This window comes from Pithys albifrons, chromosome 2, assembly GCF_047495875.1.
Source record: "Pithys albifrons albifrons isolate INPA30051 chromosome 2, PitAlb_v1, whole genome shotgun sequence".
In the NCBI taxonomy this organism is placed as follows: domain Eukaryota; kingdom Metazoa; phylum Chordata; class Aves; order Passeriformes; family Thamnophilidae; genus Pithys; species Pithys albifrons.
Window position 1 is genome coordinate 55,650,445 of NC_092459.1, and position 22,175 is coordinate 55,672,619.

Below are 22,175 nucleotides of genomic sequence, written 5' to 3' on the forward strand. Positions count from 1 at the left end.
TTCCCACAATTAAGGAAAAATTGCAGTTTGAGCTCAGATTTTAAGAGCCACGGGGTATCCACAGACTCTTATCATTATGGATGGCTTACCATGGGTCAGTCTTCAATATGAATTTATTGGACACCAGTGAGGCTCCTTCTCAGCCATGTACGTCATGTACATTCCTTGTTGTCTAACAGAACAGTTTGTATGGACAGCTAACTGCAGCAAAAGCTGACATATTCACAATAGAGTTAGCTGGCAAGGATGATTTGATAGCTAACAGCGTGTGAGCACCATAGTGGTATTTGTCTAATTCCTTAAAAATAGAGTGAACCACAAGACAAAATAAGTAGAAACCCAGGCAGGCATTTTTTGGTTCTGGTGACTGGAAGAATATTTAAACAAAATATATGTATTTCCATTTGATTTTATTTACATGCTTTGGATGAATAGACTCAGTTTGCCAAAGCCATACAGGCTGTGCTCATTTGCTATCCTGTCTCACTGTGTTATGTCAAACTTCCACTCTGGTGTTTTATGACTTACTTACTTTCAAGTAATTAATGACTGTGTTGAGTTATGTTGGGACTAACACTAATCTTTGCAGAACTGCCTTTGATTATTTTTCATCTTTGATCACTAACTTGCTCTTTACTCATGCATCTCATTAATATTTTATTACTTTAGAAAATCCTAAATTTATTGCATCCACCAGGTGACCTTCATCACCCACACTTGTAATACACACAGAGTTGAGAAGGAGGACTCATAACCTGCAGCGAAGGTGACTTATTCCTGCTGAAGTCGGTGGTAAATCCCCAACAAATGCAGAGCGATGATATCCCAGTTTGTTTCCCAGCCTCTCCAGCTAGGGCTGCTGTGCCGCTCCGCCTGCAGCATGAGCAGCTTTTTTCCTTCCTTAGTCTCATTTTTGCGCCTGGGGGAAAGAAGGAGAGGCCATATATTAACTTCAATACTTGATATATACACATAATATGTGTTTGACTGTATTTTCTGGCGTTTCTCAGCACACGGCAGTGCAGCGGCGGTGACCGGGGCACACAGCCACGCTGGCCGGTGCCGTATTTAGGGTGGCCAGACGGGTGCCTGGTTTCTCAAGCGCCCATCCCTCCTGTAGCGCCGGGACGGGAAAGGAAAGGTCGATCTTCAGGCAGATGGATGGCGCGGAGGCAGGCGCAGGGTGGGAGGGATGCCGGGCCGGGGCAGGGATGGGCGGTGGCCGCGGTGCCGCGCCGGGGGCGGGGCGGGGCGGGGCCGCCGCTCTCCCGATCTACCGCCACTCCCCGGGCAGAACAAGCAGTTTGTGCAGGAGCGCAGCCCGATCTGCAGGTTTTGCTTGAGGTGCACGCAGAGAGGACAAGCGGGAAGCTGAAGCGGCCGGTGCCATGGGGCAGCTCTGCTGCTTCCCCTTCTCCAGAGGGGAGGAGAAGATCGGTGAGTGCGCGGCGCTCGCTGCCACTGCCGCCGCCGCGGGGAGCGAGTGCGGGGCGCAGCCCGGCGTGCCCGCGGGGTTTTCACTTTGGGAAATCCACTGATTGCTTTTTAGAGAAGGGGTGGAGGCAACCTGTGCAATATTGCCACTAAGTAGATGAAGATGAGTTAAATAATTATGTCTAATTTTGTTCATGAGCATTCTGTCTGTCCGTTTCTGTAAGCAAATGTAGCCAAAGTGAGTATTTTCATTTTCCTTTCTGGCCAAGTGCAGTTTAGAGTGAGAGATGAGAAGGTTTTGATGTTGACAGCATGGGCATGTTAATGGTAAAGCTCATTAGCAACAGATGAAAGAATGGGGATTTTGTTGATGGCAATGTTGATGGATGACGAAGGAAACCATTGGTTCATTTTCCATTTGGGTGTTGGTTGGATGTCTAGTTTTATTTAAGCTGACCAAGTGAGGGAACAGCCACGCTTTATCACTGTGTGTGCATCTGGTAGTGTCTGGCTTTGCTTTCAGTTGAGTAAATATAAGTTGAATTAGAGGCAGCAGTTCTGATCGCTTTATCCTTTGGTGTAGTGAGTCAAGCTAGCTAACTTGACTGGAATGTTGTTTCTGTTAAATTATGTGCTGAAAATGGTGTTTGTCCTGAATTTGGTTACACAACAAAATATTTACTCTCGACTTCTTGCTCAGTGAAATATTTTCAACCTTTCTTCTAGAAGATGCAGCCAAATTTCTGTCACATTGTGTCTGAAACCAGTATTAACTAAATTCACATAACTCATAAGCTGTAGGCTAGAAATCCAGTTTTCTGATCTGGTTTATACTTGATTCTTGTTACTCAGGAAGCTGTCTAGGCATAAGTAAAGGGAGAGTTTATGCCATCAATTAAAAAATGAATGTGTATACCAATAGTGCAAGAAATCTAGAAGACAGCCTCAGGAAGATGACTTGGCAGTTATTTTGATAAGTTTTTCCTTCCCAGGTGTGAGGGTAGATGTTATCAATTTTGCACTGGAAAAATGACTAGGAATATTTAGTATTTCAGAACTTTTTCATTCATCTAGCCAGTACAAAATGTCTTTATGTGAAGAACAAGTAGTTAGTGCATCTCACTTCTAATACCCTAACAGTTGAAGGCAAACAACAGATACAGATTGTTGGGGTTTTTTAGATTGTTCTGTTGACAGAAAACAAGATACAAAAAAGCAATATATGCTTCTGCTTGCTGCTTCTTTCATTCCCCTCACTTCACTGCTTTTTAACTTTTGTTCTGCCATCACCTGTCATGCACCAGCTTTCTTTGTATGTGCTCCTGAGTGACTGGAACATCCACTGAATATAACACTTACTGTAGCATGACCTCAGAGTGCTTATTGTCAAAAAAAATTCAGGAGATGTCATATGTGGGAAGTCATAAAGGGTTTTGAAAGAGGTCTGGTTTTGACATGTAGCAACTGAAAGGTGTGGCATAAAGTTCTGAGAATGTGGAAGGAAAAGAAAAAGATAAGTGTAGATGATGGGAATCTGAAACAAGGAGGTCTGGATATAGGTAAGGTAAGAAGATGGTGTCTGAAATGAGGTGAAAAATGTAGATGTGGCACTGTTTTACCAGTGTTCATGGGAGAGTAGCATAGACTGAGCCACCTTAAAAAGGGAAAGATAGAGGAAGGATGGGCATGGTGGACGTGATTGTTCTTTGCCTCAGATCAGTACAGTCTGGCCTCCCTCCCTGTTTTCTGCCACATCTGGTTCTCCCTCTAGGTGCTGGGAGGAAGCACTGCTGGGCATCTGGGATGGGTGTGCCCCAGCTAGACAGACAGTTTGAAGCTGACCATGTGGAACAGGCAGAAGTGAATGTTTCGCACATCCATTTTTCATCTTCTTATCATATGGTGGCCTTTAAACTAATTGTATTGGGAAATCAACCCAGGCTTTTTATTGCCACTAAATTGTCTCGGTTAGCAAACGTGCAGGTGCAAATCATGATTGTTGTTGTACAAAAGTCCATAATAAAGGCAAGCATTTGCAGTAAACAGCAGCTCACCATGCTACTTGACTCCTTTCAGTCACAGTAAAGATGAAAACATAACAAACTTCTTCATGGTTTTCCAGTCAGTTTTGTTTCAGCTGAAGTTGAATTCAGCTGACAAATACCAGTTGTTGAATTGCTGAGGGTTCATCACTTACTCAGTAAGGGAATGTTTTCAGTTCATGTAAAGCGTAGTTTCAACAGGTACTGTAGATGATTCTATCTGGTATTGTTACATGCTACATCCTTGTGTTGAGTGAGGAGAAAGCTCACTGGTTCCATGGTGCACTTTTTAACATTTGAGTTTAGATCTATTTCACATCAAGTCTGAATTGATTTTATCTTCAACCCATTTACTAGTCCGCATTTTTAAAATGTGGACCTATTTAACCTTAGAAAATAAGAGATGCTTATGACTGAAATGCACCAAAGTATTGACAAGTGGAATCTGAGTTTTGTTAATAAGTTTTAAGAGCCACTTGCTTACATTTTGTATCCACACACAGTTACGTATTTCACATCCCTTTCTAATGTCTTCAATATAGGTAGAACCTTGGAAAACACTCAGCCAAGCTTTATCGTTATGGTAGGATCATACGAGTGGTTGTTCTGGACCAAATTTAAGATCCATCTCCCCAGCACAGGATGCCTAACAAAACCAGTAGAAAAGGACAAGTATAAGAAGGTGTTTCCTAAAAATAAAGCTCCAATGCTGCAGCAGTTCAAGGCTTTGTGAAGCAGCATGGCATTCTTGATGATTAAAAGTCTTTAATTATTTTTTCCAGCCTCCTGTTGAATCCACAGAAACTTCTAATATTTGTACAATCTTCTGGCAACAAGCTTTATGGCTGAGCTATCTTTTTTGTAAAGACCCTTACTAGCCATGACAACAAACACAATTACATTTACTGAATACTGTCTAAATAAACAGTTTTACTGCCACACTTGGTAGGAATCTATTCCCAGAATGTCCTCTGGATAGCAAAGAGTTAGGGTATTCCACAAAGAAGAAAAGGAAAGAATTATTTGTCCTCACCAGTGGCTGTGGGGCAGAGATACAAGTAGTGTCAGTAGAAGCTGTTAAAATTAGACATGTAGGACTTGCTTTCATGACCTATTTTTTCATTTGTCTCAATGAATGATCATATAACCACTCTAAGGCTGAGAGAGCTTTCTGCAGGGATTCAGACACCCAATTCAGCAGGTAAAGTTCCATTGAAGTTCCAGTGAAGATTTGGCATGTTATGTTCAAGGAGGGGCTTTTGAAAGTGTGTATATTTCAAATAAAGATTAATGTTTAGTTTAACAATTAATTCTTTATATCTCTGAGATCATGAAGGAATTCCCTGTGTGATAACCCTGTACTTAGACCTTGTATTGATTTGCTTATGTCCATGCTAAACAAGTGCTTTTTTAATTTTGAAAATAGTGTCAAATGGTCTTTATGTGTTTTTTGAAACAATGTTGTAATTTCATTTCTGACCTAAAGTTGTTTGTTTTAACTTCATAGCATGACACTTTTTAATCTGATATAAAAGAATGCACTTTATAAAATAAGCAGTGTTACACCTTCTTATAGCTGTATATGTAGTAGCCCATTTGCAACTTGATAGGTATATTGGCCAGAAACTTTTTAAAAAGGCCATTAAATATTGAATGCAAAATTCCCATATTAGACGATTACTGATGTGAAATAAGGGTGATCATATAATCAAAATAGAACATGAAACTTAGTTGTGTTATAAAAAATTTTATTCACAATTTGAGAGGGCAGAGCATAGCAATATGAGCACTTTTACATGTTTTGATTTAATCAGATTAAACAGTTTGTTGTTTGATAGCTATTATGAACAGACTGAGAGTAGGCCTGCCAAGAAGGACTTTGGGGTGCTGGTGGATAAGAGGCTGAACTTGAGCTGGCACTGTGCACTTGCAGCCCTGAAAGCCAGCCATGTCCTGGGCTGCATCAAAAGCAGCGTGGTCATCAGAGCAAGGGAGGGGATTCTGCCTCTCTACTATGCTCTGGTGAGCCCCCACCTGGAGTGCTGTATCCAGCTCTGGGGTCTTCAGCACAGGAAGCCACTGATCTCTTGGAGCAGGTTCAGAGAAGGGGGCTACTAAGATGACTAGAGGGATGGAGCACCTCTCTTACAAGGAAAGTCTGAGAGCATTGGATTTGTTTATCCTGGAGAAGAGGAGGCTTTGGTGTGATCAAATTGAAGCCTTCTAGTACCTGAAGAGAGCCTACAAGAAAGATGGAGAGAAATGTTTTACAAGGACAGGACAAGGGGAAATGGATTTAAACTGAAGGAGGGCAGGTTTAGATTAGATATTGGGAAAAAATTCTTTACTGTGAGGGTGGTGAGGCATGGGAGCAGGTTGCTCAGAAAGGTTGTGGATGCTCCGTTGCTGGAAGTGTTCAAGGCTGGTTTGGCTGGGGCTTTGAGCAATCTGGTCTAGTGAAAGGTGTCCCTGTCCATGGCATGAGGATAGAACTAGATGATCTTAAGGTCACTTCGAACCCAAACTATTCTGTGATCCTGTGATTATATACTATTACTCATGGGGCATATTGAATGTAACATGGACAAATAGGTGTGGAAATAAGTAAATGAACACAGGGCCTGTGGCTGTGTACCCTGTGCATGGGAACTGGGCAAGCTGGTGAGCTCCAACACACAGCCGGGTCAGTGACATGCAGTCCAGATCTTTTGGGCCTGACCAAAAACTCTCCAGCTGTATCAAACCAGGAACTACTGTTTGAGGGTAAAGGAAGGTTCAGTGAACAGAGTGCAACTGTTTTATTTAGGTCTTAAACTGATTTTGAAAATCCTGAAAGTTTTATTTGCAAATCAATGTCTTGATCAAGTTAGTAGTTTGTTATAAGTTACCATGAATTATTTTTCATTTACATAGCTGTAGTACAAAAGTTTCATTGTCTGGCTTTCTCTCATGAGAGACAGGACAGGTTTGCCTACCACAAATAGTAAGTCAATCCTCGTTGTTAAACAGGCCTGGTACATTTGCCAGGATGTGATTACTCCCTGTCCTGGAGGTTGTGTGTCCTTCTCACTTCTGTATTAAGGAGTTTTAACTCTTACTTGGTCAGAGGGGATACCTGCTCTGGTACTATAAAGACACTATTCTTTTCCCTTCTTCCTGAAATGTGAAAACACACTCATCGTCTGAGCTTGGTGAGTCCTATATATACTCATTCTCTAGTGCTTATATTCTTTCCTGTCTTGCCAATCTCCCTCTGTGATGTTGTTTATACACTCCTACACATATGTTCACACTAGATAAACACAAAGAGGTGCATGATGTGGATGAAAAAAACAAACAATTTTAAGGAAAGGTGCATTCCTTGAAATGACATTTTGAATAACAACTAGGTGTTTGTCTTTTTCCCTCATAGAATTTCACAGTGCCTGTGATTAGATTGCTAAGATTGCTTCCATTCTCTATGGAAAGAAAAGAAAGAAAATTTAGCAGTCCAAACCAAAACTAAATGTTCAATACTTACTATGTCAAAGTTGAAAGTTACACAAATCTTCCTCCTCCTGCAACCAACATTAGGTTTGATGACCAAGGCAATAAGTGTAACCAAGGCCTGAAGACAGCCAAGACTGTCATGAGTGTTTGTGAATCATGAGTATCTCTATGTGTATGACCATTCTTGGGACTGACATTGGCTGTCAAAAATAATTTCTCAGTAATGCAGTAATTCTTCTAGGCTGCTAGAAGAACTGTACACACTAGTGAAATCAAAGAGAAGAGATTTAAGGAAAATCTAGGAGAGAAAATAAGGGATTAAGTTCACCTTCATTGCAAGGTATCAGGGAGGGGAGTAAGAGAGGATTAGGCTTTTAAATTGGAGGCATGATAATTAAGAAAGCTTTCAGCAGTGAATGCCTCTTTGTGTCCTCAAGCATGTAGAATATAGTAATTTTGAAGTAAAGAGGATAAAAATTCTGGTGACTGTGAAATTGGGGAGTTTTTAAAATTATGTTGGATGTTTCCATATGTGTTAGGCAATCTTCCTTGAAATTAAAAGGTCTCAACATATTTTTCTTGTTTATTTTTGTTTTTTTAATTAATAACTGCATTTAGAAAATTATATGGACACATACTGCTGAGCTTTCTCCTGTGTCTGATCTGTAGTAGTTTTTGGTGGCATTTGACTTTAACTGAAAAGTGAAATTTAGCACTTTTTCCTCCCTTTGTATTTGATACAAACATATGTAAATGCAAATTTAAATTCTATCAGCATATATGGCCTGTGGAAGGAAATTAAATTAGCTCGCTGAATTCAATTTTTATACCAGTTTTTATTTGAATATAAGTAACTTTGAAACACAGAATTACATTATTTTTTTAAAATAGGCTATGTTTTACTATTTTACTAGCATGCAGCATACTATCTTCCCCTATAATCTGTTAGATTGCAAAAGTTAGCCTCCCTTCTGCCTTCCTGTCCTAAAGTTTTGTGGAAAATATATTGCAACGAGAAACTCTGGAGACAGATCAAGTCAAATGTGATTGCTTTGCTATTAGGTTATGTTACTGATGGTGGGAAAAAGCAGAAGTGTATTTTATATAATTTATTTAGAGATATGGCAGAACGGCTTCTTTTCCTGAAAAGAAAGATGAGCAAAGACAGGGAGTTTCGTGGTTTGGTTCATGATCAAAAAATGTCCAGGTTAATTTGTAACTGTTCTAAAATACTGAAAATTGTAAATTCTGTGAAGAGTGATCTTTATGTAATATGCACTTATGTATGAAATGAAGATGTATCTCAAGCTGAAGGCTGTATTTGGAGTACTACTGACCACAGTGATCCATAGCTACGCTACACTGAGAAACTTCAGGCAAAGCCTGAACCAAACCTGTTTTTATTAAAGGACTTGAATAATAAGCCAGGAGAAGCTGGGAAGATACTTCATTTCAGTTGTAGCAAGCAGAAGATCAGGACTAGCCAATTGGTGTAGGTGACTAGTTTTGATGGGACAGGTACCAATACTTCTCGATCCCACCAAGAGAAGATGAGAAAGAATAAAACTATTAAAGTTCAGAAGACTGATGAGAAACTTTGTAATGGAGATCAGGTTGCTAAAATTGTCCCCATATTGATGAATTGGAACTTTAATGAACTTAACATCACTTTTCAAAAAAAGTGTGTCAGCAGAGGACCAGTCTCCAGTGAGTTGTGACTGTGTAGCAAGATGAGACCTGCCCAGGTCCCCGAGTACAGCGAGCTGTTACTGCAATATACAGGTTATTTCCTGTCTTCCACTGATGCCACTGGGAGCTGATTGCCAAAAATGTCTGCACTGACGGTTAAGATCATCATCAATTTTCCATCCAGGGTGTTTTTTTGGACAGTTTGTACTGTACTGTCTGTTGTATCTGGACTGTCCATTAGCTTAAGTGTTCAAGGATAAATAGCTTAATGTCTATCTTATAGTCAGTGTAATTGCCAAATCATCATTTTGCATAGGTGGAAAAAAATAAGGACCTTTTCAGATATCAAGTGACACATCATATTTTGCAGAAGTATTTGCACAGATTCCTCCTATATTGTTGAAATTGCATTTATTTTCCACATTGAGTCCAAGTGCCCTATCCTCTATTCGCATGCTACTATTACTTTACAGTCAGTACCTCTGCAACTGTATTAGCTCCCAAACATCCTAGGAGAGAGAGTATCTTTAATATCAGTTTAAATGGTTGACAGAGGGGGATATACATAACATAACTCTTGTCTTTTGCTTTCAACCTCACTGTGATCACACAGTCCTTCTTACCCCTGAAGAGGGAGTTGTGAGATCTTTGGATTAGACTACCATTGAGGAAAGCGGCCACACTCTTGGTAACCCTGCCTTTACTTTGTTGAGGGTTGCTACAAGGTGCCACCTTTCGTTCTAGAGTTCTAGAAAGAAATGTGTGATTGTGCACCATCGTAACTAACCTCACTTCTTACAGATAAGTGTTGTTAGAAACAAAGTTACTATGCTGGCAGTTGTTAGATAAGAAAAACCATAGTGGCTCTAGGACCATAAAACCCCACCCTCTTCTAGATTCCAAAGTGCTGACAGAAGAAGTTGCAGATCCCACGGAATTGTTGCTGCCACCTTCACTGGTCGTGTACACTGTGGATTGGTGAGACATGCTGTGTACACTGATGCATAGCAGAGCAGGCTATGTGAGCACTCCTTTAATAAAGGCAAAAACACCCCAGTGAAGTTCAATGCTTCTCCTTCATTAGCAGACTAACCTGGGTAATTTTGTTTGAAGTGAATTAATGAATTCTCAAAAACCTTGGTACAGCTGGTGGTAAGGGTCACATAGCCACAATAAGTTCTTCCACTGTGTGACTGGATCTAGTGAAGAATATCTATTGCTTCAGAAATACACAGGCTCAGTCTTGCAAAGTGGTCAGTGGCCTTGATACCTTGTGAACACGTGTGCATATGGTGATGCTGGCTTCCTGCTGCTGGCAGAGGATGATGGGGTGGCAAGGAGCTGAAACTTTCAATCTCTGTGGGAAAGACTAGTGGTGTGGGGAGAGGGGATATTGACCAGAGCAGGTTGATTATGGTGTCTTTCTCAACAGACTGTACTGCTTTTGTACTGAAATGGTTTTTACCGTGTCTAAAGTGAGAAGCTCTGCTTCTGTGCAGATTGATCCATTGATACTTGTGGATTAGATATTAAATAATGTAGATGTCAGATGGGTCAGCCTTTCCTGAAAAGTGCAGCGATCTCAGAACAGTGAAATGGTGTCTCTGTACCTACTCTGAACTCAGATGGAGGGAACAAGGAGGACCTGCCTAGTTATAGTCCAGTGCTTTTCAGAAACTGCAGCAAAAATAGTTGGAAGGGCAAATCTCTGATTAAGTGTATGGACCATGTATCTCCCTTCTGTCAGCCTTCCTAGTTGTGTTGCCTCATATGGCCACTGCTCCACAGGGTAAAGTGCTGTACTTCTTGTTGGTTGGCTGACTTCCAAGGTCCCTTAGCATTTATCATGCTTACATTTCACAAGAAGGTTATCTTCATATTTTTATGCTTCCCTATCCTCTTCTGATATGCAAAACTATAATTCTCTGAGAACTTCAGAAATTAGTTTATTGACAAAGAAGTGATTGTTAGTTAATGCCAGTCTGGAAATGATAAGAGACATGAAAGAAAATAAAAAAACTGATGCAAGTGTATACCTCATTCCTACTGTGAAGGGCATTGTATGAGCCATTTGTGGATTTTTAGGTAAAATAATCACTGTTTAGTCATGTTAGTACTGAAATGGATGACTGTTGTGGGACTTTTCATTGAGTAAAGATGAGAGACAACATTAAAATTATTTTGTTTTCAGCTGAAGGCTTCTTTGCAGATATGGGAACTGAGTCTGTGATCTCAGTAAGTCCATACAAAGGTCACCACTGCTGGAACTAGTCAGCACACTTGTCAGACTAACAGAGGGTGCTGGCTGGGGGCTTGTGAAGAACACACTGTTAGTTATACTATGATTATGCAGTTTTTCTGGGTGAAAATAAAACACCGTAGGAGATAATGATGAGTACCACGTAGTATTGCTCCTGTTAAATGTATAGCACTGTAAAGGAAGGGTGGCCCCGTGGTGTAATGGTGAGCACTCCGGACTCTGGATCACAAGGTCATGAGTTCGAGTCCCAGTGGAGACCGTACTGGGCAGTTAAATGCCTCTCTGCCATCCGATCCCATCAGATCTTGGATGCTCAACAGGGTCAGCCCCGGTTAGTACCAGGTGCTGTGACAGTCCCAAGAACTTCACTGTCACTGTCCAAGCTCGCTCGGCCGTGGCAGATGGACCTTAGGACTGAAACGGTGGGGCCAGTTCTGCACACGTATATACACATACATACACTGTAAAGGAAAGAAAAAATAATCCTCTGTCAAGCAGAGGGACCTTCCTTAAAATACTTACTTGACTGCACATTGATGCAATTAATTATTTCTGTGATTTGTTTTTTTGCTTTTGCTCTCTATTTTAAATTTATGGCCAAGGAACTTTTTAGTACACTTGGCTACAAGGTCAGACAGCCCATGTGGAGAAGTAAAGCACAGGAAACTTGCTTATGTGGAGAAGTTTCTAACCATGACATTAGCCAGACATTTTGTTCAATGTTTCTGGAAGGTGTTTCATTCAAACAAAAGCATGAGTAAAAAGACCAGATTCCAAAGGAAAAGTAGCATTTTCTTACTCTCCTTACTGAGCACACCAATGCTACATCAGTTAATCTGATTGACAAAAGTTTGGGAATACAGGAAGCTTCAGTAGATCCAGAGTTGACCTCTGTTGTTCTTAGGTTATATAGGTATCAGTTGAAATTCCATCCACCGTAGGTCATTTCCTTGCCCTGTAAGGAGGGTAGATAGGCCCAAGAATATATCCAAAATGCTCAGTATGGCAGTCTAGGGAAAAAGAAGCTTTGGGATGATTTGGAATATGAGCAAGTTCTGCTGCAATTGCATTCAAATAGCCCTGAGCTTTACTGTGGGCCACCAGCTGCAGTGGCAGATTACAGCTGAAAGTTGCATTTAATATTCCAAATTGTGCTGCCTCTTGGTTCAAAAAGCCAGACAGTGATACAGACCAAAAAATGGTGAATGCAATTTCTCATGGGTTCAGATCTTTCAAAGGCAATTAGTTTGTTTTGTAGATCTCCAGCATAAAGTTGGAGTAAAAGCTTGAATAGAAATTAATAACTCTTTTAAAATATACTGTGATAGTTAGTTTCTTTTAATCTTTTGTAAAGAGGAAATAATTGACAGTTAATTATTGTCTATCAATTTGCAACATAACATAAATTAGAATACACATTGCTTTTGCCCACAAATTTATTGCTGTATAATAAAAATTATATTTTTCTGATAGTCATAAAATCTCTGAAAAAATTCCAATGTACAATAACTGAACGGGGAATTTTAAAGTGGTTATATTAATTAAAAATAAGAATTTCAGTAATAATATACTTTAGTACTGCAATGCTTGGAAACTTGTCTAAAAGGATGCTTTAGTTGGAATATTCAATTAGAAACACGCTAACAATGTTTAAGGAGTTTTGCTAAACATGCAAGTAAAACCATGAAAGTGAAACAGATTAACTGGGGCATGAATCAAGCAGTACTGAAAATGTCAAGTGAAACCCTTAGCAGCAAGTAAGCAGGAATAGTGTTGATTTATACCAACCAAGGACCTGGCCTGCCAAGTGTCATGGCTGTGACAGTCTGCTGGCAGCCCCTGGAGTCAAGGGCTGCAGTGAGATGGATGAGAATATCAGCTAGCCCATTTAAAAGCAGGCCTTCTATAAATAATGTCAGAAAGATTGGTTCAGATGGCAAGCCAGCAAAGTGCCAACTCCCATCTGGAATCCTCTTTCTAAGTACATACATAGCAAGGGAAGGAGGCTGGGTAAAATGCTGTTCGTGCAGCCCTGGGCATTAAAAGCAGACTGGTAGTCTGCTCCCATGCCTCTTGCAAGAGACTTCTAGCATGATTTCTTCAAGTGAGAGGAAACCTGGAAGGAAAATAAGATCACCTTTAAATCTTTTGCATTTATACTAGGTTGCTTAAGCAGTGTGCCTGCTGCCATCCCATATCCTTTTTGGGTTTGAAAACGAAGATAAAGGCCAAAAGAGAAAGTAAACATACATAAACATGTCATGGGTGAATTGAATAGGGTAACTTCACTGAGTGTCTCGAAAGCAGATGTTCCACTTAAGAGGAGAAAGTGTATTAGATTTCGCATACCTCTGTAAGTATGCAGGTTAAACATTACTTGTTAGTGGAAAATACATTTGGTATCCATCCCATATACACCTAGATATGAAATACGCTGTCTTTTAAGACATCATGGTGATTTAAAGGTTGTCTTAATAACACCATTGCCACAGAAAAAAAGGAAGACTGGGTTCTTGGAGGAGCTCTTGCTTGCTTTACTTTGTATACTGTTGAATAAGGAAAAGGCTACATTGTCATGTTTTTGTTTATTTTCAAAGTGTAAAGTACAGGACATTACTGTCAGATAATATTAAAAGCTGGCCTGTGTTCCCAATGAACAACATCCAAATACTTTGTTCTGTATTATGGAAATCCCATTAGTACTGTTTCTCTCGTTCATTATTGCATGCTCCTTTCTCAGTTTACTGAGTTTCATGTATATTCTGGCACAGTGCCTCTCAACTCACTATGCGAATTGTGCCAGTTGTTGCTCACCAAACAGTAGAAGGAGCAAGTGGCATGGTTTTCCCAAGTGTTGTAAGGCCTGCTGTGAAAAATGGAAAGCACTAGAAAGTCTTAATGTTTAGAGTTAGGAGTTTTGCCTTTCCATTTCCTTACTTCTGCTGGTTAAAGCAGAACTATAACAGTAAGATTTCATTGTAGTGGAAGAGGAAATGGAAATTCTGTTGTTCCCACAGCTTTACTGAAGTCAGGAGCCAAATGCTGTCCTCTGGCACTTGTATTACTCTAGCTACTACTGCTGTTACTCTCTGAAACTGTTCTTAGTTCATACTTCTGTTTTCATTTGTGTTGGGCTGCTTTGGAGTTACAGTTCAAAACCTCTGCCAGGAGAAATCCACAAAAGTAACTGTTCCACATATGCAGGATTGGGCTCAATGTACTTCTCAGCTTCACTACCTACAGACATAGCCCGACTCTGCAGACCACTCTAGGTGCCTTGGACTCTGGTGTACTGCATGACAGGGTGTCTGGGGATGCACCTGGACACTGAGACTGCCTGGCTCATGCCATAACCCTGGCATAGTTCTGGCCCTGGCAAAGTGTCTATGCTGCAGAAGTTGCTGGGCACTGGTTAGGAGTTAGCACCAATCCAAATCTTTTTCCAGGAGACAGTTTGGATGCAGCCCTGGCGTTTCAGAGGTTAGCAGAGTGGAATAGATTGTACCTGAGTTACTCTGTCCTAATTGGTCTTAGAGCCAAAGAGCAAGTACTGGCATTGCAGAACTCACCTGTACAAACATAGGCAGGTACCTCTGAGCAAAACACCAGGTTTCAGAGATGCTTTTCATGTTTTTCTGAAGACAGATGTTTTTGTTTAATGTCAACACAGAACTCAAATTGAATTTTTATTCTCTGCTCAAAAATGATACATGAGCAAATCCTTATTACAGCCAAATAAGAAATGTGATATGCTAAACATGAAATACCGACCTCTGTTACTATATATGAACATCTACTCCCGCAATTTGGAAACTCATTTGCTTTGACCTATTGTATTACTATATGACTAGTCCTACTGGAACCTGATTCATGTGAGCTTAGAGTGGAGCCACTCACAGTGTAGAAATTGTAGCATATGGAAAAACATCTATTACAAAAATAGAATAGTCACATTTGGGAGTGGGAAAGTGTTATACAACCCAAATGTGGTCATTATCTACTTTTTCCTAACCTGATGTTCTAGATGGTTTTTTCCCTTTATACTGTCTGATTTGTGATGCTTAATGCTAGCTAATTGAGTGCTTTGTTTTCTAATGGGGAGTGGTATTCCTGGAAGCAGGCAGTCATGTTTGAATGTTGATTCCAGAAGCCATTAAAATATTAAAATTTAAAAAAATAAATATAAAATTGCTCTGCACAACCTTCATTAAGAAAGACAAAATGAGTTATTCTATTTTATTTCATTAAAGGTCTCTAGAAACTAAAATCTAGACTAATAATCATACTCTCAACTTTGACATTTCTCTACTGACCTGGAATGATCAGAAAGCTGTACTCAATACTCTTTGAAAAAGGGGTGAAGACAGGTTTCATCCATGGAAAAGGGTCACCTCTGGGAAGGAAAAAACACAACCCAAAATCTGTATCTTTTTCCCCTTCATCAAGATTATGTGCCACTAGACCTACACTCTTAGCAGAAATGACACATGCGCCATGCTAGCTACATCTGCACTGGGAAGATCAGAGTAACTTTTGTCCTAGAAAGTCAAGAGACATAATCATGGAGCAGAGGAGGAAGATGTTAGAAGGAAGTGTTGCATTTCCAAAAGAATATAATGCTCCCAACATAAAGTAGGAGCCCAGGTTGCACTTCTGTAAAATGTCTGGGGAGTTGCAGAGCTACATCTTGGGGAGCTTGGAGAGTAGGAACTGTCTAGTTATGAAAAAACAAATACAAAGCCAGAAGGCAGGAGGAGGAACTGGTTAACATGATTGAGCAACTGTTAGGATAGCATGGGATTACTTCTATTGCATCATGTGAAATAAGAACAAGAAAGAACATTTTGTATATATTTCAAGGAAAGCTTCCTGTCAAGTGACAGATGCTGGGCTGCAGAGAGTCTACATTTTGCAATGTTGTGACCAAAATTTTCAGATTAAGGCAGACAAACAAAGAAAGCAACAAAAACAACAGGTCCTTGGTCCAGTGAAGGGTTGTCCTTTAGATGACATTGGTCTGTTATTATTTGTGAAATTATTATAGACAAAGTGGAAAATAAGATAACTTGAAAAGTACCATAGTAAGGCATACTGACCACAAACATTGTTTAGAATTTAGAGACCTTAAATTGATAAACATTTGGTTACGGACTGGACTTAGGCCTTGAATAACTAGAAATACACTGTAGTAAAGATGAATTTGGCACTGCCAGACTTTTACAATGGTCAGTACTTTCAGACTCGTAACTCTGATGTTGGCATACCCAGCTGAACTTTTGTCAGGCTGCTGACCCTGCCTGTAACTCTCATAAACCTTAAGAATTGCTGTCCTAAATTGGTGTAGAGAAAATTCACTCCTTATTAGGTATTTCCTCTGGATCCCAATCCCCAGATCTCAAAATCCACCATAAACTTTATCTTTTTTTTCTGATGGCTTCATCCCTTTGAGTACCTGCCAGTCTCAGGTGAGCTTGATCTGGGCACTTGTGAAGTTTCTTGTGATTCAAATCCTCAGGCATGGATAATTCACTTCACTCGCTACAGAGCTTGTATCCTTTTACTGAGTGAATTGCCTTATGCTGTGGTCTCTTATTGTGTTACTCTGTTTCTCATCCTAGCAGTAATTTTTTAAATGGCATTTTACTCAATATTTCACTTTAGTACAAAGCACAAGGATTGAACAAAAATCAGCCATGTTTTCTGCAGCACTTCCTGTGGCTGAGGACTATGAGCAGATGAACAACATTTTTGGCGTCTTAAAAATCCATTACCATCCAGTATAGCCTAATGCAATCAAAAAGGTTTTTCTTTCTTCCTCACTTCTTTCAGCTTCCGCTCCCCTTTTAGTTTTCACATTCACCTCATTAGTACAATGCAAGACCTTTTTCCAACATGAAATTAAGACTTTTTTCTTGTAGTTCTATAAAAATTAACCTATGACTAGGTGAGTTCTAGTGATTGAACCCTCTTATAAAGTCTGGGATTACCTTTCTCTGTTAAAATGAAATTTGATGTAGTGTTTTTATGTTTTAAAGCACTGTTGATCCTCTGATTTAATGAAATGTGTTACTTTATGTTAACCTCTTTAAAACATCATTTTGCTTTGAAAGATCCATCTTTCACTGTCTTTTTTTTTTTAGCCATGATCTCTATAGAAGGTATAAAATAAGAAAAGGTTAGAAGATTAGACTGTAGAAAAAAACATGGTATGTGGTAAGATGTGTTCCAGTATAAGCTCCTACATCAGCAGTGGAATATCTGGATCAGCGTGGTGCTGCACCCAGGCTCTGAGGACAGGCTAATTCCCAGCTGCTCTGGATTTCTGCTGCTGGTGCCTCAAACGGTAGCAGGGCATAACCCTCAATGTATAGCTACACCTGCATTCTTGGAGTTCAAACCACATTGCATTGTGCCATGCAAATGTATGTGCTTACCTATCTTGCAAAATCTCAAAATTATGAATGATACAATTTGCTCTTGAGGGTTGCACATTTCTTTCCTTCTCTTCATCCCTAATGAACTTTTTCGTGTCCTCTTTAGCCTGACATAGAAGTGGGAGAACTTTTCTCAATGGAAAACATAAAGAGAGAGCAAATTATAATACTTGCTTTTGATTATACAGTTGGTTCTGAATGTAGTGAAAAGAAATGGAAAAATTGGTTATGGTATGAATATACACTCTTTATTCTTTTGAGCTGGAGAAAGACTGAGAAAAATACTACTTTAAAGTCAGAGCATGAAGAAACAAATACAAATCTCCAGATTAGAACTGTTTAGCCTGATAGAAATAAAGGCCCAGAAGACCAGCTGGCATAAATAAGCAGTTTTCCACTGATGTTAGTAGGACAGATTTAGAATTATTGGGATGCTGAAGATGAAGGAATGGAGTTGTCTGTACTATGTAGGTAGAGATAAAATTTGCGAATGGGAAAAGAAATGTAAAAAGAAGAGAACCATCAATTTTAAGGCATGGTAATGAGCAATCCATTATGATACAGTGAAAGTTGTGATGATTATTTCAGGTTTTGGCATATCAGACATATTTTTCTGTATTGATTTCATTGAAGTGTCGCTAGAACAGTCTGACTCACTGAATTTGAGGAAGTAGGAATACAGGGAAAGAGAGGAAGAATGATCTACTTTCATTAAAGAAATGTGGCTATTACGTAGGGAAATGGTTGTTTTTTAAGGAGTTTTATGTTGTTTGACAAAGAAAATGCTTTTATAACTATTCGATATTTAGCATAGGAAGGATGTGAAAGGAAGGCCCATTGGTTTAAAAAAGTAATCGTGAGTCAATTATTCTTGATTTCTACTGGTGAAGCAGTCTCAAGAATAACATTATTTTTGATTACTAGGTGCTTGTTGAGCAAATGACAATATTTGCACTATGCACAGGGAACATAGGATGGGAAAAAATCAGTGTTGTCTCCTCATATTCTTATTCCTTCAATTCTTTCTTGCACTAGATTATAAAGTTTTCTTATTTCCTGTGAAGGATCTATTGCATTAAATTTAGTTTTATGACATGGTAAATCAGGGGTTTTTTGATCTACAGATTTTGTTACATATACTCTAGCAATTTTTATATTCCTGTGAATTAGATTGAGTGAGCTGTACGCCTACCTTCAGCATTCTTAACACTTTATCTGCCACTATTCTGATGTAATATGGCTGAGGTGACCAAAAACCCCATGGCACAGAACAATTTATTATGAACAAACATGTATCTGAATTTGGTGCCTTTGGAATACTTCTTTTGGACATCAAGAGGGACTTTTTTTTTGCAAGGACATGTGGTGATAGGACAAGGGGTAATGTCTTTAAACTGAAAGAGAGGGATGAGGCACTGGAAGAGGTTGCCCAGGGAAGCTGTGGATGCCCATTACTGGAAGTGTTCAGTGCCAAATTGGATGGGACTTTGAGCAGCCTAGTCTAGTGGAAGGTGTCCCTACCCCTGGCAGGAGGGTTGGTGGAACTACATGGTTTTTAAAGGTCTCTTCCAACCCAAACCTTTCTATGATTCTGTGATTCACTGTTCTTGTAAGCAGGTTTGGGCTTTTAGAGAGAGATGAAAGTTGAGGAAGAGCTTTTCCTGAAGAAGATCAGATACAGTAATTTTAAGGGTTCAGAGCCAGAGCATTTAAAGAAAGGTCTAAACTTTTATGAACTAGTTTCTCCAAATATCAAAAATAAATTTCATATTTATGTGGTAGGGCAGGGAACATTTATATCTCACAGAATCAAAGTGAAAAAATTGTACCAGATTCCAGCTTTTAAAAAAACCCCACATCTTTAAAGTGGAGGCTATGTGGCAAACAAAAGGGAGGAAAGAAAGAACAAAGCTAAAACATTATTTAGGCCAAAAAATTAATAGGTAAAGGGGATTCAGATAGGAAATGCTATGATAAGTACTTAATGAGTTTTTTTAAGTGCCATTCAAATTGACTTAAGGGTGTTCTGTTATTTTTCCCAAAGCTGTTAATGAATTTGGTCTGAATCTGTAGACTTGAGCCATGAAATGAAAGACAGCAACAGTACTACTCATGTGTTCAAAAATTTCATGATTTGCCCAAGAAGCTTATGATGTGGATTCAGTTTCTTCAAGGGAAAGACTCCGGGCGAAAAGGATTAGACCTGTCTGTTTTGGCAACCCTGAGATGCTGTTATGCTGCCAGTTCAAGATGCTCACAGCAAAAGAGGTGACCCTAACCATGCTCCATTAGGTTCAGGTTCTAATTAAGTGTCACAGACAGGTTAAAAGCACTTTCCAATTAAAATTTTTTCCATCAAGATGATATAGTATTTAAAATTATTAAATTAAAATTATTACAGTATCTTGTGGACACTGTTGGGCATCCTCTTGAATTGCATATATACTTTTATCTTCATCTTTGTTTTGACAAGATTTCATCTTTTTTTTTTTTGCGGTTTAAGAAGAATACAGCTGTCTTTCACAACTCATGTTACTGCAAATGAAATAATTAAATGAAAATGGATGTTGATTAAAAGTTGACTTTTCTCTCCACAGTTTACAAATATATTCAAAAGTACTTTCCCCACGGCAAAACACATACTACGTGAGAGACTGTCTGATAGCATGAGTTTGTATGGAGTCGTCTTCTGAGCTCAGGAGGAGCAACAACACAGGATCAGCTTGTTAAGATTCACTTATTAACACTTGTTTTTCACCATCTGTCTTAGTCCAAAAACAGTTGCTATTTTTAGTGTACTTGACAGTAGCATGAAGACGTCTCAGCCAAAATAGCATCCTATTGGAAGCTGTATAGTAACAAATGATTCCTAAAGACGTGAAACTGAAGATCACAGGGACAGGATAGGAAACTGTAACAAGAGATAAATATTTATTTAATGGCTTCTTTTGTCATGCTTGTGAGTAAAAGTTCAATTTTCATGGTTGACTGGTCCTTTAGCAGGGACTTTGAGGTTTTGGCAAAACATCTGGACTGTGGCAATTAAAATCTTTGTATATCCTATTCTGGTTAGCTACTGCATTTTTTGGGCTTACACCTCCATCAGCTTGGTGACCTAGCAGGGTGATTTTCTTCCTTCAAGACTATCCAGCTCTGTCTGTGGTTACTGGTGCCCAAGGCTGATGGGGAAGCAAGCTACATGGTCTCCCACAGTGTGTTACATTCTCAGTATTATTTCTGGAGGACTGTTGAAGGTGAGGGACTGCTGTGTCTGCCCTATTCCAGAAGTCAGCTTTTCCCCAGGAAACTGGGAGACCTGGTCTCTCTCTCAGGCTCTGAAAACAGCAGGAGGCTTGCCCCGGGCTGCATACTGGAGGGAGAAGGAGCTCTCCTGCTCTCCTTGGTAGCACTGCCAACCCAAGTGGCCCTTTTCCCTGTTCACTGGAGCTGGTAGCACCAGGCAGCTCTGGGAATGGCGGAGATGGGTGAATAATGTTGACTGGATGTTTGCTATCGCAATCTGCCTTGATCTTTTGATTCTCCCATTGTCACCTTGCCTTGTGACCTTTACTGTGGTTATATTAAACCACTTTTGTTACTTGAGCTGTTTTTTTCTACCTGAATATTGGTGAGAAAATCAAGTAAAATTCAGAGCTTTTTTAGCTGCCTTCTTTCTTTCAGCCATTATGTTATCTTTGCTACCTGTTACACTAGGCTTCTTATAAATTCCTTAAGTTTAAGCATTAAACTACATTAAAGGAGTCAGAAAATTTCACTGTCAGTAGGTGTCTTAAAATAATACCAAGATAATTAACAGAACTCCCTGTATGCCAGGACTAGAGTCTTACATTACCTTTTTTACTTTGTTTGTTCTGAAGGCTCATGCCTGTAGCATCACATTCTCCAGTGCTTTCAGAAGGAAGAGTAGGTTTAGCAGCTCAAATCCTGTTTCTGCACTTGGAGGTGGTCAGAAATTTTACATCACGGAACTTCAGATGGTTTTGCTTGAAACAAAACAAGCTTTTGCCATGTTTGCCAAGTCTCCAGCTCAAAGGGAGCTGCAGGTATTCCTGCTGTCATCATTATATCTGGCAAGAGCACCATTTTCCCTGAATGGCTGCAACACCCTTAATTTCCTCTTTACTAGAAATTCCTAATTTTATCATGTTTATTCCATGGTGGGCCAAATTAAACAAGAACTCTTTCCAGCAAACTAGACGGAGGTGTTCAGCATGAAGGACAGGTTGGTATTGCCTGTATTGCCTTGTTAGACAGTCCTGTATTTACAATACATGTACAACTAAAGAAGTTTGTTAAATTTCCCGCATGAGGTGGGAACATCCAGCAGCAGATACATGATCACCATCATGTCATCATGGGATTATAATTTCACTCTTTCTGTCAGTGCCTTATTTGTGTCAGTTCCTTAAGTGACCGCTTAAGATATATTTAATGCAAGTCCTTAATTAACAAGGAAGTGTTCAGAGTTTTGACTTTCCTGTCTGTACTTACTGTGTTGATTAGATGTGGGCACATGCTCTTGTTTGTGTTCATTACTTTAAAATCATGATCTTGAATGTGCTTACTCATATACAGCCTGTTGCAAGGGTGGGAAGCAAATGGTCTGGTGCCTGATTATAACTTGTTATTCAGTTTATTATGGCTATGGACTCTCTGTCTTTGCAGGATGAAGGTGGATGCTATTTTTCTAATGCTATAGTTCTGTTAATATATATATATGGCCTACCAAATCTGTCTGAAAGTCCTCAGTAAAGAAAATGTTTTAAGACTTTGGTCTGATCTGTAGGACATTGCAGTTCAGTATGT

At 39.5% G+C, this 22,175-nt stretch overlaps 1 protein-coding gene across 3 annotated transcripts in view; it reads left to right on the forward strand.

The window, feature by feature from the left end:
• The window catches only part of AKAP7 (A-kinase anchoring protein 7), a 96,541-nt gene that overhangs the window by 67,313 nt on the left and 7,053 nt on the right, over nucleotides 1-22,175 (forward strand). The window lies entirely within an intron of this gene.